The following is a 7,921-nucleotide window of genomic DNA, read 5'->3' as shown; positions in this document are numbered from 1 at the left end:
GGGGAAGGGGTCGGGCGAGGGGAGGCGTGCGGCGGCCGGATTCGGTCATGGCGGCGGCGAGCTCCCGTGCGGGAAGAGAAAGGCGCGAGGCGGGCCGTCAGCTGGGCCTTTGGCCCAGTCGGCGCGCGGGCGTTTTTTTTAAATAAGTTCCGCGGAAAATAATTCATAGAAAAATAAATAAAAATCAGAAAAATATGAAATATATTTTCCCCGTCTAGTTAGAAAATCTAGAATAGGGTGAACATTTTTAAAATCCAAAATAAATATTTTGAAAACATGCAATATTTTTAATGCAATAAAAATTGCAAATAAATTCCAAATAATGGTTTTAACATTTTTCCTCCAGTATTTAAATTGTTTTGGAGAAGTCATATTTTCTCCTCTCGTTTATTTAAAATGAAATATTTTTCTGGAGGGAAAATAATTAAAACCACAAATCCTCATTTGAAAATCAAATTTGAAAATTCGAGAAAATCCCCAACTCTCTCCGAGGGTCCTTGAGTTGCTTAGGATTTATTGAGGATTTTGTCAAAATGCAACAAAACATGATATGCAATGATGATCTATGTATAACATTCCAAATTGAAAATTTGGGATGTTACAAACCTACCCCCCTTAAGATGAATCTCGCCCTCGAGATTCGGGTTGGCTAGAAAACAGGTGGGAGTGGTTTTTCCGTAGATCTTCCTCTCGCTCCCAGGTGGCTTCGTCTTCCGTGTGGTGACTCCACTGAACTTTGCAAAACTTGATAACCTTGCTGCGGGTAACTCGGCTGGCATACTCGAGAATCTTAACTGGCTTCTCCTCATAGGTCAAATCACTTTCCAACTGAATCGCTTCCAGTGGCACAGTATCTCTCAGCGGTATCTCAGCCATCTCTGCGTGGCACTTCTTCAACTGCGAAACGTGAAATACATCATGAACTCCAGACAATCCTTCGGGCAATTCCAACTTGTAGGCAACTTCTCCCATACGTTCCAACACTCTGTATGGTCCGATAAAACGGGGCGCTAACTTTCCTTTAACTCCAAAGCGCTTCACTCCTAGAAGTGGTGATACTCAAAGATGCACTCTGTCTCCGACTTCGTGAACTGTCTCCTTTCGTTTAGAATCAGCATAACTCTTCTGCCTGGACTGGGCTATCTTGAGCCTATCGCGAATCAACCTCACTTTCTGTTCAGACTCCTTAATCAAATCTGGTCCAAACAACTGACGATCTCCAACTTCATCCCATAACAACGGTGTTCTACACCTCCTTTCGTACAAAGCTTCGAAAGGGGCCATCTTCAAACTGGTTTGGTAACTGTTGTTATACGAAAACTCCGCATATGGCAAATTGTCGTCCCAACTAGATCCATAATCTAGTGCACATGCTCTCAACATGTCCTCCAAAATCTGGTTGACTCTCTCGGTCTGTCCATCTGTCTGTGGGTGAAATGCTGTACTAAATTCCAGCCTGGTTCCCAACGTTTCATGTAACTGCTTCCAAAACTTCGAGGTAAATTGGGTTCCTCTGTCTGATACAATGGTCCTCGGAACTCCATGCAAACATATGATCCTGGTCATGTATATCTTTGCCAACTTAGCACTGGTGTAAGTGGTTTTCACTGGAATGAAATGAGCCACTTTCGTCAAACGGTCGACTACAACCCATATCGAGTCATAGCCTGAACGAGTCCTGGGTAATCCTGTGATAAAATCCATGCCTATTTTATCCCACTTCCATTCGGGTATCGGCAATGGCTGTAGCAATCCTGCTGGCTTCTGATGCTCTGCCTTCACTCTCTGACATACATCACAACTCCTACATACTCCGCAATATTCTTCTTCATTCCGGTCCACCAGAAAGTATTCTTCAAATCCAAATACATCTTGGTATTCCCTGGGTGAATCGAGTACGGTGAATCATGGGCTTCTTGCAAAATCAACTTCCTGATCTCCGGATCATTTGGCACATATACGCGGTCCTCGAACCATAAGGTATCGTGCTCATCCTCACGAAATCCCTTGGCTTTTCCTTTGCTCATCTTCTCCTTTATCTCCTCAATCTCCTTGTCTGTCTTCTGAGCTTCTCTGATCCTTTCCATCAAGGTAGACTGAATCTCCAATGTCGCTAAATAGCCTCTTGGGACTATCTCCAAACATAGCTCGCGTAGGTCCTCGGCTAACTCCTGCGGTAACTCTCCGGTCATGAGGGTGTTAACATGACTCTTGCGGCTCAACGCGTCTGCTACTACGTTAGCCTTTCCAGGGTGATAATGCAATCTCAAATCATAATCCTTGATGAGCTCCAAACATCTCCTCTGTCTGAGATTTAACTCCTTCTGCGTGAAAATGTACTTCAAACTCTTGTGATCCGTGTACACTTCACAATGGTTTCCGATGAGAAAATGTCTCCATGTCTTCAATGCATGCACCACGGCTGCTAATTCCAAATCATGCGTAGCATAATTCTTCTCATGGGGTTTAAGTTGTCGTGAAGCATACGACACAACTCTTCCTTCCTGCATAAGCACTGCTCCAAGTCCTCGACGTGAAGCGTCGCAATAAACTTCATAATCCTTGCGTTGATCTGGCAGAATCAACACTGGTGAGGTAACCAATCTTTTCTTCAACTCTTGGAAACTAGCTTCACATTCCTCAGTCCAATTGAATTTGGTGTCCTTCTTCAATAGCTCAGTCATGGGCTTAGCAATCCTTGAGAAATTCTCAATAAACCTCCGGTAGTATCCTGCAAGTCCAAGAAAACTCCGGATTTCTCCAACTGTCGCGGGTGATTCCCAACTTGTCACGGTGTCAACCTTGGCAGGGTCTACTGCTATTCCTTCTCCAGAAATAACATGTCCAAGGAATCCAACTTCCTTCAACCAAAACTCACATTTGCTGAACTTGGCATATAACTGATGTTCTCTGAGCTTCTCAAGTACCAATCGTAAATGCTCCTCATGCTCTTCTTCATCCTTGGAAAAGATTAAAATATCATCAATGAACACCACGACGAACTTATCCAAAAACTCCATAAACACTTTGTTCATCAAGTTCATGAAATAGGCCGGTGCGTTAGTCAGTCCAAATGACATAACGGTATACTCATACAATCCATATCTGGTGGTAAATGCCGTCTTAGGTATATCCTGCTCTCGAATCTTTAACTGATGGTATCCTGATCGTAGATCGATCTTGGAAAATACCTTAGCTCCTTGCAGGCGGTCAAACAAATCATTGATCATCGGCAGTGGGTACTTGTTTTTGATGGTCACTTCATTCAATCCTCGGTAATCAACAACCATCCTTAGTGATCCATCTTTCTTCTCCACTAGAAGTACTGGTGATCCCCAAGGTGACGAACTCGGGCGAATATAGCCTTTATCCAGTAACTCCTTGATCTGCTTCTTAATTTCCTCCAAATCCTTTGCGGGCATCCTGTACGGTCTCTTAGATATTGGCCCTGTGCCTGGCAAAAGTTCAATCAAGAACTCAATGTCTCTATCCGGTTGCATGCCTGGCAACTCTTCTGGAAATACATCCGGATAATCTTTCACCACTGGTACTTCCTCCTGTACAACTCCTGATAAGGAATTCACTTGAGTCCTCTTCGGCATATGCCGGGATACATACTTGATCCTTTTTCCTTCCGGGGTGGTAAGCAAAATCGTCTTGCTGGCACAATCGATGTTTCCTCCATACAACGATAGCCAATCCATTCCCAAAATCACACCCAAACCTTGCGATTCCAAAACAATGAGGTCTGAGGGGAAAACATGCCTACCAATGGCCAATGGTATCTGAAAACATCCTTGGGTGGCCATATACTCTGCTCCTGGCGAGGTTACTAACATAGGGTTTCTGAGAACTTTGGTGGACATCTTAAACTTATTCACGAATCCCCTTGATATGTATGAATGCGATGCACCAGTATCGAAAAGAACAGTTGCAGTAAATGACTTAACCAAAAACTTACCTATTACTGCATCAGGCTGAGCTTCAACCTCCTCCACGCTCACGTGGTTCACATGTCCTTTGTTGAACGGGTTCGGCTTCTTCCCAGAGCTTCCATTGCCATTTCCATTTTGGGCTTCAGGACATTCATTGGCATAATGTCCATTCTTCTGGCACTTAAAACAAGTGACTTGGCTCAGGTCCCTCTTGGCTGGGGTAGATGGGTTGGTGCGGTTCTGTCCGTTGCTTCCTCCATTCCCATTACCATTCTTGGAGCCATTATGGTTGTGCGAGCTACCTCCTCCATGGGTATGCTGAAACTGTCCTCCCGGCTTCGGGGTAAAACGAGGCTTCTGCTGAGCTCCTGAGTTATATTTCCCTTGTCCATACTTCCTCTTACGGTTTTCAATCTGCTGTTGCTTCCCTTCAATCATGAGAGCTCTATCTACCAGCTCCTGGTAGTTGTTGAAGGTTGCTACCATCAACTACATACTCAGCTCATCATTCAGTCCTTCCAAAAACTTCTCCTGCTTGGCTGCATCTGTAGCAACGTCATCTGGTGCATAATGTGCTAACTTACTGAAATCCTCCACATACTGGCCTACGGTGCGTCCTCCTTGGCGTAGGTTGCGAAACTCACGCTTCTTCATAGCCATAGCTCCTGCTGAAACATGAGCTGTACGGAAAGCTTGCTGAAACTGGTCCCATGTGACAGTGTCAATAGGGTGCGTGGCTGTATAATTCTCCCACCATGATGCTGCGGGTCCATCAAGCTGATGTGCGGCAAAACACACTCTTTCCGCATCTGTGCATCCTGCAGTGGTCAACTCCCTTCCAACTTTGCGGAGCCAATCATCTGCAACAATCGGCTCGGTGCTACTGGAAAACACCGGCGGGTTTAGCCTTAAGAAACGGGCTAAGTGATCTACAGGTGGTGGTGGCGGTGGGTTGTTGTTGTTATTGTTGCCTTGGTTCTGCACTAACACTTGCATCAGGGCATTCTGTTGCTGAATCAACTGGGTGATCTCTGGCGGGAAAACAAATCCGGTGTCGCGTCTCGGAGGCATCTGATAGGTTTAGAAAAGATGAGAATTAAGAACAGAATGAGGTCTAGAGAGAAAACACTACCCATATGCTCATGAGACAAATTCAATCAATATCACTCAATCAATCCAAACAAGGCAAAACAATCGATCTAACTAGCGTTACAAAGTGCTTGAACTATACTATTAAATGGGGGAAAACTACTACTGATATGGTGGTCTACTAAAAATTCTGATCCGTTGAAGACTCCATGATGTCTACTCCAGCTTCATCAATCCATTCGTCTTCACTTGGTTCCGAGTCGGTGTCGTCGATGATGATGTAATTATCCGGACAAGTGCATTCATCGACTTCTGCTTTTGGCACTGGATTTCCCACGAATGCTCCAATCTTATTCTCCAGGTCGTCAATCTTCCCTACCAGCGCGTTGATTTCCTCCAAATAATCTTCGCGTGTAGCCTTGAGTTCTCCTTGGAGTTCCTTGATCTTCGTTAATGCCTTCTTCAGTTCTTCCTTGTCCGTGCACATCTGATTCTCCTGGCGTCGAATATGTTGGTTCTGCTCCTGGATGAAAGCTGCAATTGATCCATCCTTCTTGGTTCTGATCATCTCCCATTGCGCGTCTCGACGTCCACAAATCTGATAAATTGTATCCTTAAGCTCCTGGTGGTAGACTTCTCCGATGCGTCCCATGGCGATGTGTGCGGCCATGCTCTTCCCTAAACTCCAAGTTGTTGCTTCGAAAACCAATCTCATGGGTTCAGTAACTGGCTCAAACGTCCTTCCTGGAATGATAACTTGAATCTTCCAGCTCTCCTCTTCAGGTAATGTGGCGTTGTAGGTTCCGGTGATGCTTGGTATTCCTATGTTCAAGTACTTGGTGACTTCCTTCAAATGCCGACCAAACGGCGTGTCTTCATCCGGTTGCATGAACTTGCTCCTTGCATTCGCCATTCCTAAAAGAGTAGAAAGTGGAGAGGGGTCAGAAATGAGAAGAGAGAAGCTTTCTAGGGCTTAAGATTAGTGGTCGTGTCCTATAGTCAGCGTGTGCTCTGATACCAACTTTGTAGCGACCAGACCTCAAATGGTCTGTGCTGCTGTGCACCAGTGTCATCCCTGGATCAGTAATGCTGACACGCACAGTACAAATGGAGGATTTATAACAGAGTGGCAATCACACACTTATTTACATCGAATATCTCCGAAGAGATTAAGTATGATAAGCATGGCTTAAGGCCATCTAATAACGATAACAGCGGAAGACTTGGAAGATAAGTGAGTCCATCAACTCCAGCGGCATCACTGAGTATAAGACCACGACCTAAGGCATCTTACTCGTCGTCTGAAAAGTCTGCAACATGAAACGTTGCAGCCCGAAAACGGGTCAGCACATAGAATATGCTAGCAATGTAACACATAGAGAATAATGAATAACAATGCTATACTACATGCATATATGGCTGGTGGAAAGCTCTATGGTTACAGTTTTTGCGAAAAGCCAATTTTATCCTACTTCACAGGAATAAATTTTATTTAACTATCATGGTGGTTGTGAAACATTGAGATGGTTGACAGCATCTCAATCCCAATTAGAAGTCATCAATAACCCAACAAAATTAATTAGAAGTAACATAGTGTTGGGATTCACATGATAATCCAAGTACCAGATACTCAAGTTGTCCATAACCGGGGACACGGCTAACCATGATTAGTTTGTACACTCTGCAGAGGTTTGTGCACTTTTCCCCACAAGACTTGATCTCCTCCGTTGGATTACTCGCACTACATGGTGTTTGAGTAACGGATGACCAAGACACAGTCTTTCAGAAGTGTTTGCACCTTACGTATGGGTAGACAGTTACACCTACTTTCCCCTACATCTGCTAGTCTACCACTGTAAGAGTTCACACAACTTAGTCAACTATGCTAGAGCCCATAATAGCTTGCGGCTGCACACGGAAGTTCCTAGCATGAATAATCTCATGATCCTCTTGAACCTGGGTGGCGGTCCAAAAGAAAAACAGGCAATCCTGGAATACCCAGGTACCTCAATCCACCCAGATGTGAGTTTAAGTTGCCACCTTAAGTAAACCATTAATTAACAATCTCACATGTGTCATGAATTTCACTCAAACCCAATCCACGTCTACGAGCATAGCATAGCAATAATAAAAGCAACGTAGAAGTAACTCCCAAGGGTTTGAATAGAAAACAGGTAATAGGTTCTACCTCAACTACTTCCCAATACCCACAATTTAATTAGATCCTAATCATGCAATGTTTGAGGAAAACAGATCTAATGCAATAAAACTGGGTATGAACGGGATATGATCAAAGTGTTACTTGCCTTGCTGATGATCCGCAAAACCTAGCGACTCGAAGTAACAAGCGGCACACTCCGGGTACTCTATCGCAAACAAACAAGCATACAATCAGTACTCATCTAATGCACAGGTAAAACTCGAATGAAAGATCCAACCAGAAAGTTCAACTTAAGAACTCCGGTTTGCAAAAAGAATCAACTCGAAAGAAGCAACGAAAGTCAAACGGCGAAAGAAAGAAACTTCGTATGCTAATCTGGATCTAGGTCAAATTTTACTGTAGCAAAAACTTGTTTGAGTAGGTTAAACAGAAAGAGAATTTCGAGACGAAACTCTAGGCGCTTGAATCGCCTGATTCCGATAAACGAGCGAGAAGTTAAACAGAATCGAAGATTCGATCAGAAATCGAATCTGAGAAAATAACGAGAAAAATCCGACGAAAAAGAAAAACGGACGAACGGTTAAATAACGGACGTTCGTTAACAAAGAAAAACCGACGAACGCGTTCGTTAAAACGAACGGTTCAGTGAACGCTCGTAAAATAATAAAACCAAAAAAAAACCGATCTAGGATTTTTTTAAAAACGAAGGTTTTTTTTACAGAAAACCGGCAACGAC

Source organism: Triticum aestivum, chromosome 5D (genome assembly GCF_018294505.1).
Source record: "Triticum aestivum cultivar Chinese Spring chromosome 5D, IWGSC CS RefSeq v2.1, whole genome shotgun sequence".
Classification (NCBI taxonomy): Eukaryota; Viridiplantae; Streptophyta; class Magnoliopsida; order Poales; family Poaceae; genus Triticum; species Triticum aestivum.
The sequence above is the reverse complement of the archived record's forward strand: the minus strand, read 5'-3'. Positions refer to the sequence as shown.